Source organism: Zea mays, chromosome 5 (genome assembly GCF_902167145.1).
Source record: "Zea mays cultivar B73 chromosome 5, Zm-B73-REFERENCE-NAM-5.0, whole genome shotgun sequence".
NCBI lineage: Eukaryota > Viridiplantae > Streptophyta > Magnoliopsida > Poales > Poaceae > Zea > Zea mays.
Genome location: NC_050100.1, coordinates 226,137,767 through 226,154,615, shown reverse-complemented (window position 1 = coordinate 226,154,615; position 16,849 = coordinate 226,137,767). Strand labels below are relative to the sequence as shown.

At 54.0% G+C, this 16,849-nt stretch overlaps 1 pseudogene; it reads right to left on the bottom strand.

Moving 5' to 3' along the window:
• Positions 1 to 459: 459 nt before the first annotated feature.
• Positions 460 to 16,119, bottom strand: LOC103627927 (acyl-coenzyme A oxidase 2, peroxisomal-like; annotated as a pseudogene).
• Between the last annotated feature and the right edge of the window lie 730 nt (positions 16,120 to 16,849).

Below are 16,849 nucleotides of genomic sequence, written 5' to 3'. Positions count from 1 at the left end.
AGTAGCAGGAAGCGCCTTTCAGCGCTCGTGATGGCCAAGCGCCATGCAGGCAACGCCCACCATGCAACAGGTGAGTGTATATTTTGTCCCACATCGCCTAGTTATAATAGATTGAGTCACTGATTTTTCTATATAAAGACGTTGTGCCAAGCTTCTTTGACAATTTCTGAATAGCTAGACCAGACTGAAGTGTGGGCCTTGACTGCCTACTTTTTTTTTGAAATATTTTTGTTTTTATATCTTCGGGAAATTTCGAAATTTAAAATCGGTAAATTCTGATTAAATTTGGTAATCAAAGGAAACACTCGGTAAAAGGGTGTACCTATTTCGATACCGATTCCAGTATAAAATTCCGACAACCGATTTCGATTCCGAAAAATATCGTTATTGTTGAATCCGGTCGGAAAAAATCGAAAACGGTATCCGAAAAACCGAAAAATTCTGAAACTGTTTTCAACCTTAGATGAGACCACACACCTTAGCTTTGTTTGGGGCAACGTAGTCTACATTCCGATACGTTCTGATATCTTGTCAGATCCTGTCGAGCGCATAAAGGTCGCATACCAGCTTCAATACTTCCCGCGATTTTTCGTCAGGGTAGCTACATATATGCATCGTACGTGTTTGTCAATTGTGGTCACAGTGAAGTGCCAGAGTATTTCAAAAGATGTGTGAAAGGCATCTGAATGACGAGCTGCCTTAGATACACATAGTTGAACTCCAGTTTATTTATTGTGGTTGTTCAGTAAAACAGAAAAGCAAGGATAACAAGAGTTAAAACAAATAAAAGTAGTTCCGAGTAGCTTAAGTCGGGTATCCATAATATAAAGAGATCAGCACTCCCTGGTTTTTACTATCTCAGTGGTTTCGTGGCTTGATGTTTCAGAAAAGAATTCATTCGAAGCACTGGTCCAAGAACTCATTTGAAGAATTTACCTTTTCACCGATTCAATGAACTTTGCAAGGATGACAGACTCGATGTGTGATTCTACGAGCGTAAGCAGATGGTTCAGACATCTATTCCACGCACCGAAACCTCCAAGCGTCTTGATGTGTTTCTATAGCCGAGCAGCGACACTGTGTAGCAACCGAGACGTTCGGTACTGAGAAGAAAGGTTGCCTGATCAGCACATGAAAGTGGGCATGGGAGAATTAACTCTCAGTAAGGCCTTGTTCGGTTAATCCCATTAACTATGGATTGAATGGAATTGAAAAAAATTAAGGAGTTTGACTTATTTGGGATTTAAACCCACCCAATCCCACTCAATCTACATGGATTGATAGCTAACCGAACAAGCCCTAAATAGGAATAAATGACTCACTCTGAATGCATCCAGCTGGAAATTAGGATCCCACAGATGATCTTCGCCCTCCCATCGGGCAGTGACAGGATTAGGCTGGGACAGGTAGGTACTCATGGAGTCCCGTAAGTAATTCCAGGTGACTGAAAGTGTCCCTCCCTTAAACTTCTCCTGGTATTGCTTAAGGAGATCTCCAGCGACCTACAAGAGCATGAAAAGATGCATGTTATTTAAGGAGAAGTGACTTCATAGCATTTTTAGAAACTGATCCCAACTTTCCTCTGAACATGTCCCTCAAATATCGTCAGTCTAAAAACAAGCCATCAGCTGGCTTTTCCGAAGGGTGCTGATAAGTACGTGCTGCAGAAGAACAGTGTTGTCCCCCTCAAATGTTTGGAATATGTCATGGTCATTGCGCAGAGCTCCAAAACGATTTACAGCAGCATAGCCATGGCCACCACAGGCTTCTCTGCATACGCTTATAGACTTGGCTGTATATGAAGTTATGTAGGCTTTCAACCCTGACGAAAGAACATGCATGTCAGCAATAAGGTCCTCATCGTTGGTTTTCTTCATTTCCGAGTACTTTGTTGGGGCGAAGGCGAAGACGCCACCCTTCGCTCGATGTCTTCGCCGTCTTCGCTGCACCAACAGAGACAAGACAATGGGCAGACTTACCCTTCGTCTCATCTTGCGACCTCGTCCAGCATGGAGGCCCACGTGTGATCCGGCCCATTGTAACAGGCCCTGCGTGGTCGCTGCGCATTACGGGCCTAATTTGTAAAGACCTCCCTGTAATTACGGTCTGTAACCCCGCTTTATGGGAATATACCGGGGATAACCTAGGTGTCTGAGGGCACATGCGTCCTTAACACAGGACGCCGGGCACTCAGATACCTATAAATATCCCCGCACAGTGCCCTTGAGAGGCGAGATTAACAGAGTTATCGCCATCTCGCTCAAGAACCCTGTTTACGTTGTTTCATTCCCCCGTTGGATCAACTTGCATCGGAGAGCAAGTTCCAACATTTGGCGCCACCGTTCGTGCTACGAAAAAACCACCCGCGATGGCACCCAAGAAAGCTAGCTCGAAGGCTGACGAGGCTGCGAAGGCAGCACTGCTGGCCGCAAAAAAGGGCAAGGCCCTCGCCCTCACCCACACCACCCACCAAGAGGCCACTGAAGACGACGCTCTCCGCACCTGCGGCCCTGAAGGACAGCCGCAACCTCCCCCAGGCTTCGCTCCACCGGAGGGCGCGGACCTCACCGAAGACGGCGAAGTCATCGGTGTCTCAGCGGAAGAACAGTTACAGCTGTGCGCCCTGCGCATCAAGAACCGCAATCTCCAAAAGCAAAAAGAGATACTTGAGGCCAAGCGCCAACGTGTGTCTGCACAAGCCAAGGTGCGGCAAATGATACGAGACGAAGAGCAGAAGGCCCAGGAGCTCGAGCAAGAGATCGCGCTAATGCAGAGCGAAGGCCACTTCGGCCTGCAACACGGGCCACCCCTACAACAACGCGCACAAGTCGAAGACCTGCACTTCCCCTAGCGCAACCACGCCATCCCACATGTCGCGACATTCCAAGGTGTCAACTACCTCAACGAGCGAAGTCCCCTGGCGCCACACCTGCAAGTGACACCCTGGCCTGCCAACTTCCGGGCAGGGACCTATCCCAAGTACAACGGCAGCACTGACCCAGCACAGTACATCATGAGCTATCAGGTTGTCGTTGCATCTTCCGGAGGGGACGACGCCACGATGGCCAAGTCTTTCATCATCGCCCTCGAGGGCCCAGCTCTCACCTGGTTCACCAGGTTGCCCCCGTTGTCCATTGACTCCTGGAGAAGCCTCCGGGACAAATTTCTGCTCAACTTCCAAGGGTACCGCCCAGACACCGACGCCTTGGCCGAACTCTCACTCTGCAAGCAGATGGAAAAGGAGACTCTGCGGGAGTACTACCGCAGGTTTCTGACACTCAAGTCACAGTTGCCCTCGGTCGATGACCAGATCGCCATCCACTACGCCATCAGTGGCCTTCGGGCCGGCGTCCTTTACAGCCACTGCATCAGGGATCCGCCCAAGAACCTCCAGGAGTTGTATCAGCTATTTGAAAAATACGCCAAATCTGAAGAGCTCCACCAGCGCAAAGTTGAGTCTCAGAGGAAACCCAAAGATGCTCCACAGTCCAGCCGCACGTGGACGAGGACTCCGCAGCCGGACTCCGGCCGGGACGGCCGCAATCAGCAGCAGGTGCACAACATCGCCAACCAGCACCCCGCTGGTGAGGCCCCTCGCCGCCAGGAATATCCCCCCAGGGCCGCGGGAACGGAACTCGCGGACGGGGCCGGGGACGCGCGCAGCCACCACGCTGATTTTACTGCCTATTTCACGGCGAAGACTGCGCCCACCAAACCAGAGACTGCCCAGAGACGAAGGCCACCAGAGACAGGATGGCACGGGCGCAACCAGCCGACAACCCCAGAGTTGTCGCGCACACATATCAGCAACCCCCTCCACCATACATCCACGCCCCCGCTCCGCATCCACAGCCCCACGCATACCAACACCACCAGGAAGTACAAATCGTACCTCCCCCACCCCCACCTCCACACCAGCAACAACAAAACATCCACCACCCCCATGCCCCAAAGCAAGAAGACTTCACCGATCAGCCATATCGCGGAGTCATTCACATGATCACTAGGGGGTCCAGCGCAGACTTCGACACGAAGCGGCAGAAGCGGGACCACTACCGCAGCATCAACCACGTCGCCATCACCGGTCTGGTCGTGCAGACGAAGTGGTCTCATGTGCCGCTAACCTTCGACGCCCGAGACGTCGATCTGCGCAGCGCCCCCCACATCGACGCCATGGTTATCAACTGCAGCGTGGCAGGCTGGGACCTGCGCAAAGTCCTAGTCGACAATGGCAGTCAAGCAGACATCATTTTCCTCCATGCCTTCGACCGCATGGGCATAAGCCACAGCCTGCTCAAGCCTTCGGACAACCCGTTGTATGGTTTCGGCGGCAAGGGCACATTTCCCGTCCGCAAAATAGAGTTGCCTCTCTCCTTCGGTGTAGCACCCAATGCCCGAAGTGAGCAAGTGACCTTCGATATCGTCGATATGGTGTATCCGTACAACGCCATCATGGGTCGGGGCTCCATCAACAAGTTTGAGGCGGCCATTCATGGACTTTACCTGTGCATGAAGATACCAGGTCCGCTAGGCGCCATCACGGTCTACGGCAATCAGCAGACTGCGCGGAACATAGAGCAGGACTTTGTCCCCGAACAAAGAAATGTGCACTGCCTCACGGCTCAGCGCGAGGTCCCCGCGTCCGCCAGGCAAACTGACAAAGAACACGACAAAGCACAGCTACAGAGCAACGACGGGACCAAGACTGTTCCCCTCGACCAGGCCACGCCCAAGCAGACGGTCACCATCAGCGAAGACCTTACTTCGCATGACGAAGAGAAACTCCTCTGCTGTTTGTCCAAGAACAAAGACGTCTTCACCTGGTCCGCCCTCGACCTGGTTGGGGTCAGCCGATCCATCATTGAGCACAGCTTGGGAATCGACCCTTCGGTGAGACTGAAAAAACAGCGGCTCCGCAAAATGTCTGATAAGAAGACAGAAGCCGCCAAGGCCGAGGTACATCGCCTCCTGGAGGCCAAATTTATCGATCCAGTGGCCTACCCCACGTGGCTCGCCAACGTTGTGATGGTGCAGAAAAAAGCGGCAAATGGCGGATGTGCATCGACTTCACCAGTCTCAACAAGGCCTGCCCAAAGGACAACTTCCCGCTGCCTCGGATCGACAAAATAGTCGATAGCGCGGCCGGGTGCGAAGTCATGTCACTCCTCGACTGCTTCTTCGGTTACCATCAAATATACATGAAGGAGGAGGACAAGGCCAGCACCAGCTTCATAACACCCTTCGGCACGTATTGCTTCATCAGAATGTCGGAGGGACTCAAGAACACCGGGTCCACTTTCTCCCGGCTTACCAAAATAGTGCTCGAAGGGCAGGTCGGCAGAAATATATTCACATATGTGGACGACATCGTCATCGCCAGCAGAAGCAAGGAGGATCATCTTGCTGACCTCGCCGAAACGTTTGCGAACATGTGGGACGCACGTCTTCGCCTAAACCCCGAAAAGTGCGTCTTCGGCGTTCGCCAGGGAAAAATATTGGGCTACCTGGTGTCACACCGCGGAATCGAGGCCAACCCAACCAAAATTCAGGCCATCATCAACATGACGCCACCACAATCAGCTAGAGACGTCCAGTGCCTGACAGGCAGATTGGCCACTCTCAACAGATTCATCTCCAAGTCCGCAGAGCGAAGTCTCCCCTTCCTCAAAACTCTCTGTGGCGCAAAAGACTTCGCTTGGGGACCAGAGCAGGCGGCGGCCTTCGCCTCATTGAAACAGTACCTATCGGAATTGGCAGTTCTTACAAGCCCCGACTCTTCGCTACCTCTGTTGCTTTATGTTGCGGCCTCGCCGCACGCGGTCAGCGCGGCACTGGTTCAGGAGCAGACAGTAGAGGGCGTTATCAGGCAGTGCCCAATTTATTACGTCTCCGAAGTGCTCACACCATCAAAATGTAACATGACGGAACTGGAAAAGATTGCCTATGCAGTTGTTATGTCTTCGCGCAAATTGCGCCACTATTTTGAAGCATTCAAGGTCCGAGTCACCTCAGATAGGGGACTCGGCGAATTATTTAGGAACCCGGAGGCATCGGTACGGATCGCCAAGTGGGCGGCCGAACTCTCTAGCTACCACATCACTTTCGAGCCCAGGACAGCCATCAAGTCACAAGTTCTGGCAGACTTCGTCGTCGACTGGACTGGGCCAATAACACAGCCGGACCCGTCCGCAGAGAAGGTTTGGACAATCCACTGCGACGGCGCATGGTGCCATGCGGGGGCAGGCGCTGCAGCAGTCGTCACCTCACCCGCCGGGGTCAAGCACAGATACGCGGCACGCCTCAGCTTCGCTCTGGAATCTGACAGATGCACAAACAACATAGCAGAATACGAAGCTGTCATCCTCGGCCTCCGCAAGCTAAGGGCTCTTGGTGTCACCACATGAATTATCAGAACTGACTCCAAGGTAGTCGCCGGCCAAGTCGAGAAAGACTACGCAGCAAAGAACCCAGCACTCATGCAGTACCTCGCGGCCATCCGAAGCCTCGAGAGACAATTCAAGGGGTTCACCTTGCAGCATGTGGACCGGGCCAAGAATGAGGAGGCCGACGCATTGGCCAAAGCTGCCGCCAGAGGCGAGTCCCTGCCCTCCGACGTGTTCTACCATGTTATCGGCACTCCAGCCGTCCACAGCCCCGAAGGGCTCCAAATAACCAATGACAGCGAGGGCCACCGCATAGTCAACCTTATTATGACTGAAGACTGGCGGGCACCAATAACCTTGTTTCTACAGGGGTACTACCATCCAGCAGACATTAACGAGGCCAAACGCCTCAAGCATCGAAGCCGGGACTTCGCTCTGATTGAAGGCCAGCTTTACAAGAAGGGGGTCAGTCAACCAATGCTTAAATGTGTCACCGAGACCGAAGGCGTCCAAATCCAGCGCGAAGTCCACAGCGGTACTTGCGGCTCTCACGCAGGGCCAAGGGCCCTAGCCGCAAAGGTGATCCGTCAAGGTTTCTACTGGCCCGCAATGATCTGCGCCGCAAATCGGGTCACACGGTCCTGCGAAGCCTGCCAGAAGTTTTCTCCTCGATCAGGCAGCCCTTCGCAATTCACAAAACTAATCGCCCACACATGGCCTCTCCAGCGCTGGGGCCTGGACATCGTCGGGCCCCTGCCCACGGCTCAGGGGAACCTCAAGTTCACCTTCGTCGCTGTCGAGTATTTTACCAAATGGATCAAAGCGAGGGTTGTATCGACAATAACATCAAAGACTGCACAGAAATTCTTCTGGCAGAACATTGTTTGCCGCTTCGGAGTACCGTCCGAACTCACAGTTGACAACGGCAAGCAGTTTGACATCCAAGACTTCAAGGATTTCTGCTTCTCCATTGGCACCAAGCTTGCCTTCGCCTAGGGCTGGAAAATAAGCTCGAGGCTCGCGAGCCGGCTCGAGCTCGGAGCGGCTCGGCTCGGCTCGGAGCAGCTCGCGAGCCTCGAGCGAGCCGAGCCGAGCTAGTATTTTGAGCTCGTTGCGCTAGCGAGCCGAGCCGAGCCGGCTCGTTCCGGCTCGCGAGCCGGCTCGCGAGCTTTTCTAAATTACTTAATATGTAGAATAATGATGGATATTGGGTAATTTTATAGATAGTCAGTTTGTTTCTTAACGTTTCATGATAAATATATGACAATTAATAATTTAGATTACTCATAATGATGAATGATATCTATATATTTATATTTATATACTAATAATTCACTATATAATGCAATTATATATATTAGGGTGTGGCTCGCGAGCCGAGCCGAGCCGGCTCGCGAGCCACCTTCGAGCCGAGCCGAGCCTGCCTCCCCAGCTCGTGAAATGGGCGAGCCGAGCCGAGCCGAGCTCGGTCAGCCACCGAGCCGCACCGAGCCGAGCCGAGCCGAGCTCGGCTCGGCTCGTTTCCAGCCCTACCTTCGCCTCAGTATACCACCCGCAGTCCAACGGAGTTGTGGAACGCGCCAATGGCAAAATCTTCACAGCCATCAAGAAGATGCTCCTCGATGAGAAAAAGGGCAGGTGGGGCGATTTGTTACCTGAAGCGGTCTGGGCGCTAAACACGACTGAGTGCAGGGCAACTGGTTCACCCCTTTCCGCCTTCTATATGGATCGGAGGCCATGACCCCGCAAGAAATAAAACATGGGTCCCCACGGACAGTCTCATCAGCCGTCCCCGACGTGGACGAACCCACTTCGAAGGATCTCATCGATGGAGACCGCGTCTTCGCCCTACAGGCTCTAAATAGATGCCAAGCCCAAACAAAAGCATGGCGCGACCACGCAGTCATCCCGAGGGAATTCAACGAAGGGGACCTCGTACTCGTCCGAACAGCTCAGACAGAGTCCAGGGGCAAGCTGGAGCCCAAGTGGGAGGGCCCTTTCATTGTCAAGACGAAGGCATCCCCAGGCTCGCTACGCCAAGCGGCGAAGACTTGGAGCATTCCTGGAACATTGATAATCTCCGCAATTTTTTTGTTTGACTCATCAGGGCCAGCTCGCCCTTGTAATTTGCAAAAAACAATTTTATTCTGGCCCGCACTCTTTTCCTCCCGGGGGTGAGGTTTTTAACGAGGCGGAGTCATGTAATGTACAAGTGAAAAATCCCCCGCAAAAATCTACGTCGAAAAAAGACCGCGCCGACGGTCTTCGACATTCGACCAACACAAAGTCACCGTGAGGTCCAGCGCTAGCTACCCTCGCGTGCGACAATCCGCGCAGAAGTCGCCTAAGGGTGCAACCGGACTAGCACAACAAGTGCGAAAAATCGAAGTCTTCCTCAAAAAGACTATCTGTGCAAAAGTCGCCTAAGGGTGCAGCCGGACTAGCACAACAAGTGCGAGAAATCGAAGTCTTCCTCAAAAAGACTATCCGTGCAAAAGTCGCCTAAGGGTGCAGCCGGACTAGCACAACAAGTGCGAGAAATCGAAGTCTTCCTCAAAAAGACTATCCGTGCAAAAGTCGCCTAAGGGTGCAGCCGGACTAGCACAACAAGTGCGAAAAATCAAAGTCTTCCTCAAAAAGACTATCCGTGCAAAAGTCGCCTAAGGGTGCAGCCGGACTAGCACAACAAATGCGAAAAATCGAAGTCTTCCTCAAAAAGAAAATCCGTGCAAAAGTCGCCTAAGGGTGCAGCCAGACCAAGCACGACAAGTGCGAAAAATCCAAGTCTTCCTCAAAAGACTACACCAAACTGTCCACGCAAACACCGACTACATGCGCGCCGGACCGACATAACAAATACACCAGACCAAGTGCGCAACGCCTTTGTGAGCATAGCCGAATGTGCGAAGGCGCACAACCTCATCATACAAGCCATTACATAGGTACAGCGAGGGCATCACACCTTACATCGGTTCAACCTTCGGAATGATTCCCATCTCCCTATAGTTAAATAGCATTATCCTCAGCTCCTCACCCTCAAAAAGACTTCACAGCTCCCCCTCACCTGCACTCGCAACGGCCGGTAAGGACAACAGTTCCTGCTTGCCAGCCCTGCCCACACGAAGTCGACCGCCGTCTGCCTCACTCACTCTACGCTTCGCAACCGCCCTCCGCCGCCTACGCCCAGCACTCGGACCAGGCACAACTTTAGCATCCGCTGCACGCGGTGAAGCCTCCGCCGCTGCCACATCCAAGGCCGCAAAGTAATCCAAGTCCTCATCCGACGACTCTTCCGTCCACTCAACCAAGCTCCCAGAGTCATCAAAATCAGTAAACTTAGAAGCAGACTCATCTGATTCATTCCCAGCATCCACGGTCGAAGCCGGCAAAACATTAGCAGTAGCGGTTGCGTGCGCAGGCCCAAAATCTTGAACCTGTGCAGCAACCAAGGTTCAGCAACATATACACAATTCCCTAACTACCCACACCCACTAAGCCACCTGTGAAGACCCAGCCGCCGTGGGATCCTCCGCTGCCAGCTCCGTCGCCGTCTTCAGGGGATCCTCAGCCCTCGGCGCAGCGGTTGGCGACGTACCACCACCCACCGCAGTGGCCACGGGGGCAGCGAGGGAGCCTTCGACGGTTTCTGGGGGCGGCGCCGGGGCGACCTCGGCACCAACCGCCACCGGGTTCGACTCTGCCTCAGGCAGCACGCTGTTCAAAGCCCCGAAGTCCTCCACTTTCTCGTTACGCGCCGCCTGAAACACAGTACACAGATTCAGCAAGCCCACACATAATCCACATTCAACAACACTAAACACAAGTCAAACATTACCTGACCCCTTGCCGTGTCGGACCGCTCCCTGACCACCTCCCGACCGTGGGGGCCCCACATCAGGTCAAAGAGGGCTCTCGCGGATTCCTTCACCACAAGGTCCTCAACCTTGTAAATCTCGCGCTCGAAATCCTCGTCAGATCGGTCGAAGACCTCATAGTGACGGCACCCTTCGCGGGACAGCGCGTTCATCGCCCCTTCGCAGGTGACCAGGGAGGCATAGGACATAAATCCCTCCACAATGGCCGGGAGCGCCAGCAACTCCTCTTGCAGCCACTCGAGGCAGCGAAGGCCTGACTCTCGGTCGGGCACTTCGAAGTCAGCGGTCCGCGCGCCCAGCTCGTGGTATGAGTCCATAAGCTGCTTGCGCGTCCGCTCAACTTCCGAGCGTGTCGAAGCCTCAACCCTCTCCACGCGGGCCTGCAGAGCGTTGAACCGCTCCTGCCATTCCTCGGCGCGTTGGCTGGCGAGGCTACCCTCCACCCGCGCCAAATTGGCCTCCGCCTGCGCAGACTGTGCCTTGGCGAGGGCCTGATTAGCTTCCCTCCTCTCCTCCGCCAGTTGGCGCCGGAGCTCAGTCCTCTCGCCCTCCAGCGCGGCCACCTTCTCCGCCAGTTTCGGCACTTACTATCGGCGGCCGACTTTTCCCGGATGGCCTCAGCATGCTGCGCCTGAAGTCTCTCAACTTCGGCAGACACAACTGCCGTAAGGGCCCCCGACGCCACACGGTCAGCGAAGTCAGCCGCCTAAAAGACACACATAAGACCACAATCCCAACAAAACCGGTAAAAACCGAACTCTAGCTCAACTTACCTGACTTAGCTGCTGCGACGCCTCCTTCAGCCGGCGGGACACAGCGCTCGCCTCGTCCTTGACGGCAGCGAGCGCCAAAATCTCACCGCCAGCGCCGAGAGCGCTACCCTTCGCCCCAGGCACTGTGGCAGACAACGTTGTCGCCACCGCGGGCGGAACAACAAGTTGCCCCTCGCCCGATCCTGCGACGTATCAACAGTAAAAAAAAGACGGGCCAACGACTTACCAGTGAGATAATCTTCCACACTAATATCAGTGCCGAAATCGGCAATGCGCTTCCCCGGCGGAGGCAATTCTCGTGCCTTCGCGGCTCCGGCCGAGGTAGACTTGGCTCCGCCGGCGCCGGCTGCCTTCACGACATCTGGCACCTTGCTGGACCCAGGGCCGGCTGACTTTGCCGCCAGCGTCGGCTGGCTACCGCCGGGGGCGGCAGCCTTCGCGGCCCCCCGTGCCTTCTTCGGCCTAGCCTCGGGCAGCCTGATGACCGCCCGGCGCTTTTGCGCAGCTTCCTGACGATCCTTATCCATCACTGCCGACACAACAGCAGCAATATTCCGTCCATAAGGAAACACTCTCAAGTCACGAACCATGCAAGATGTAAAAAAGTCTTCGCCGGTCGCGCGAGGGATAGGAACGTTCTTAGGCCACCAACCCTCGGTAACCTTCAGCATCCGCGCCGAAGACTCCCGGAGCTCGGGCGAAGACATCCTTCCCCCGGGGGCCGCGCATGTCCCCATCAACTCCACAGCAAAACTATTGAAGACCCCCAGCCCTCCCGTAGCAGTACCTAGCTTCCTCTTCTTAGAGGATGGGGCGGCCGCCGGCGCGGGGTCGTCTCCAGTCTCTGCCGTCGGTTTCTTCCCGCGACGGTCGACATCATCTTGCCCGGGGTAACCACCATACGACAGACGGTTCAACTCGAAGACCCTGTTCAAGCGATCGTTGGACCCGCATATATCCCAGCTACGCTGGCCCTCCGTCTTCGGCACGTACCGACCAACGATCTGCACCGCCCCATCCTTCGCCTCACGCACGAATGCGGCGGGATCGCGGCTATGCAAATCCAGTGCGAAGGCGGGACTTCGCACCAGCATCCCACCACGGGAAGGCATCTGGCGAGGGCATACTTCGCCCAGCGCCCAGCCATGCGCCAAGGGCCACACCCCATACGCGACAAACTCCTCAACCAGATCCCGCTCGCTACTCAGGCCGGCCGCGCACCGCAGGGCCCCTTCGTCTGCATCCTCCTCCGCCACTTCAAACTGCGGGTATGCTGAGTAATAATGCGAGCACATCTCGGCCACGGGGAGCCCCGGATGGTCTTCGACTGTGCCCTTGGCAACGTAGAACCAAAACTCATACCAGTTGCCCCATTTATTGCGAGCGCAAGGAACCAACTCAACGACTTCCATCGAAGTCTTGCCGGTCTTCGGCGTAAACGTACAGGACCCAAATTGAGCAATCTTATTTTCGATCATCCTTTTCTGCCAATGCAGACAATAATACTTCGCGAAGACTTCGACCGATGGCTGCCTGCAGTACGAAGTCGTTGCCCAGACATATTTTGACAGGGCCACCACGGCATTCGGCATCAGCTGGTGGACCTGGACGTTGAATCTGCGCAGGACTTCTCCCACGAATCGATGCGCGGGCAGACGAAGACCAGCGGCGAAGAACGCCTCGAAGACAACCAACTCGCCTTCTGGCTCGGGGACCTCCTCCGCCCCCGGGACACGTGCCACTCCACCGCCAAAATAACCAAGCTGCTGCATGTCTTGCACGCGAACCGAGGACATCCGCGATGCGCCGAAATCCACCGTGTCGCCGGCGCGCAACTCCTCCGCCGCCACAATGCTCGGCGTCCCCTCAGACGACGCGTCGGCCGGCGGCGTAGCGGCAGCAGAAGAAGAAGAGGACGACATCGCTACGTACCGGCGGCGGCGGCGGGCGGTCTGCTTCACACGGGCCAGATCTCCGACGAGCAAGAGCAAGGAGGGCAGACGAGCAGCGAGCGGTTTGAGAAGACAGTTAGGGTTTTTGCGGAGCGCGGAAAGATAAAGTTCAAAACGCATCGCCCCCCACCCCCTTTTATACACAAGGCGCGGCGCTTCGGGAAACCCGCAATCCAACAGTACGGCGTCAATCAACGGTCATGTCAAAAACCCCCGCGGAACCACTTCGAGCGAGGGCAGCGTCTCCGCCATCTAGCGACGTCTTCGGCACCAGATGACTTAGTCGAACTGGTCCCTCGGAGGGCAAATGTTGGGGCGAAGGCGAAGACGCCACCCTTCGCTCGATGCCTTCGCCGTCTTCACTGCACCAACGGAGACAAGACAACGGGCAGACTTACCCTTCATCTCATACGCCACCGGACGAAGACCTGTGACGAGGTCGTCTCATCTTGCGACCTCGTCCAGCATGGAGGCCCACGTGTGATCCGGCCCATTGTAACAGGCCCTGCGTGGCCGCTGCGCATTACGGGCCTAATTTTTAAAGGCCTCCCTGTAATTACGGTCTGTAACCCCGCTTTATGGGAATATACTGGGGATAACCTAGGTGTCTGAGGGCACATGCGTCCTTAACACAGGACGCCGGGCACTCAGATACCTATAAATACCCCCGCACAGTGCCCTTGAGAGGCGAGATTAACAGAGCTATCGCCATCTCGCTCAAGAACCCTGTTTACGTTGTTTCATTCCCCCGTTGGATCAACTTGCATCAGAGAGCAAGTTCCAACATACTTATCCACTAACTGCACCGTGGCGAAGTGAAACGCATACGACGACACTAACATGGGCATCAGTTTGTGCTGGTGAGACTGATAATCCAACACACTGATCTCGGACTGCTTAGGTGGACCAAATTGGTGGCGCAGCAGAGCATACCTCACAGCAATCGTTACTGCGACTTTGAGAACACCCACATAACAGTAAGCAATGCCAACTCGTCCACCGACAAGCTCCCCAAGGGTTGCTGCAAATCTTTTGTTAATTGCGGGCAGACTGCTCGTGTATTTCCCATCCCGTGACACATCACTGAACTGATTCAGAAGATTGTCTCTGGGTATCCTAACTGAGCGGAACCTCAGCGCACCATTGTCTACACCATTCAGGCCGATCTTGTGCCCACAGTCATTGATCTCGATTCCAGGAAGAACAGCGTGAGTTTCAAGGTCCCGTATGGGGACGATAAACGCGTGGATGCCCATATTAGCAGCCTCCCCTCCTTTTCCTTGAAGGGGTAAAATTAACCTTGCAAAGACAGTAGCAAATTTTCCATGAAGCGCAGCATTGCCGATCCACCACTTAATAGCTCCATCATTTGGGGTGTTAATAATGAACTCATCAGTGACAGGATCAAATGTAGCGGTAGTTTGTAGGGCTTGGACATTTGATCCTATTTGCAAGAAAAGAACACAACATTGCGTTAGGTGCTGGGTACAAGCCCTACTGTGCGCCATTCAAAATAAACAGAACACAACAGTATTGAGACACTGTAGCTGGACTGTACATTGATAAAGTGCTAAGCAAAATAATAGAGATAGCACCAATTATTGGATAATAAATAAATATAAGTGGAGAACCTAACCATGATGTAGTTCTGTCATTGCAAAACAGCCTGGATAATCCAAATTGTCAATTCCATCAAAGTACTTATCTCTGTGCTTTTTGGTTCCTAGATTTATGACAGAACCACCCCAGAGACTGCATTAGCAAGGAGGTAAAGTTAATACTATATGAGAGACTAAGACTTCTATCAGATAGAGAGTACATAGCTGGCTACAAAATTTAATCCAGAAGGACATTTCCACAAATTCAAATATGTTGAAATGTACAACTCATAATATATGGCGACAGAGTTTGGATCTGGGCCCATCATCAAAAGAAACAAAACCATATAGCTGAGATAAGAAGTGTCCATATTGATTGTGATTTCAAGGCAAGTAATTGATTGTTATCATCTGTCTAATGAGTTGAATGCCTGAAAAACAGCCGCAGCAGGAACTTCTCCAAAAGCATCCTCAACTGCTCAAGTACATTTTTGCAAGGGATTGAGTTGACCAAATCATTGTCCTGAATAATCAATGCATCTTTATGATAATATGCTAAGCATGACCACATTCACAAAAAGGAAACTGAAATCCTACGTACACCCAAACCAAAAAGTTTTATCGCAATAAACGAAGGGGAAATAATGGAGAAGAAAACGAGCTCGAACTGTGTTTTCATAAACCCTGTCACTGAAAACCACTAACACCAATACAGGTGAGGCAAAGCATCCTTAGAATCCTTTTGAATGCGACAACGGATTGCATGTGAGCTCTATAAAGAAAAGGTTGCTAGGTGTCTGTAGAGACAGCTGGATCGGTTAATTGACCCATAAGTTAGGTAGCATGGTCTACATACTATGTCCCCTACGATCAGTCATGTTATACTGAATTGCATACTTGAACACAACCAATGAACACTGATAACTAAGTAACTAACACCGACGAACACTGGTAACTAACGCCATCACCTAACGACATGAAACACACGGAGTCTGGAATCATCGCCATCAATTGAAGCATGCAAACTACTCTACAAAAGCAAAGCAGTCAAGAGCTCAATATATCATGGAGGAGCGCGATCCTGCTAGCACGGACCTGTACTGGACGCCGAGCTTGACGTCGAGGGAGATGTCGGCCCCGCCGGCGGCCTCCATGACGGCGAAGTACTCGGCGGGGTCGGTGGCCATGAGCGTGAGCGGGCGCACCCCGGCCTCGTGCACGAGCGCGCGCAGCTGGCGGTAGCAGAGGTCGTGGTGCGCGGCCGTGGGCAGCTCGACGGGCGTCTGCAGGTCGGGGTGCGCCCGGAAGAAGTCGAACAGCCACATCTGCGCGGCGCGGTGCTGGCCGCGGAGGTACGCCACGAGAGCCGCTGCCATGTCCGTGTCGCCCTCGACGCAGCGCCCGCACGCCACGAGGGCCAGCGGCTGGTGGTGGCAGTCAGTCGGGGCCGGGGCGGGCTGGAGGAGGTGCAGGGAGAGGCGACGAAGGCGGCGCGCCGCCGCCGATGACTCCTCTCCCGCGGCGGATCCGGTTGCCATGGGCGCGCTCGTGGAGGTGTAGGTGCAGGTGCTCGACGAAGTCGCGGGGGCGGAGGCGTGCGCGTGAAGGGAAGTGGAGCCTGTAAAGCGGTGCCGTTACGGTTCGTTCTTAATAACGAGGCAGACCGGCCAGGCCAGAGGGCGAGGGGGGAGCGGGGCGGTGTGGGGAGGAAAGTCGGGGGGGGAGGTTGGACGGCGGCGTGGGAAGGCCGGAGCCGTTGCCGACGACTGCGCGGATGAAGCTTGTTGGAGGATCTGTCGAGGAAGAGCCGAAGAGGGGAGCGGAGAGAGAAGCAGTTGCGATCGAAGGATGGAGGAGGCTTGAAGGGGAGGCGACGAGACGGACGGTGATGATTCGATGCATATAGATGGACAGTGCAGATTGGCTGAAGGCAGAACCAGATAAGGCAGCCTACCCCTTACAGCCCTAATAGTAGTAAAGATTACTGCTGAAAATAACAATACACTACAACCCAGACTGTCACATTGTCTCACTACACCGCTATCATCATCGAGAAATCAAATTCGCCCACAGATTGCGCAATCACACCCAAGTAAATAATACTAGCAGATTGCACAAAATTATTCAATAAATATAGAGATGCAACGATTAACTCACAACACGTAGATTGTCTACGTGGGAAGACCAGCTCAGCGAACACAAGGTTCTGTCCCAGAAAACCAATTCTGTCGCCCACATCCGGACCTACACGGCGGGAGGTTGACGGAG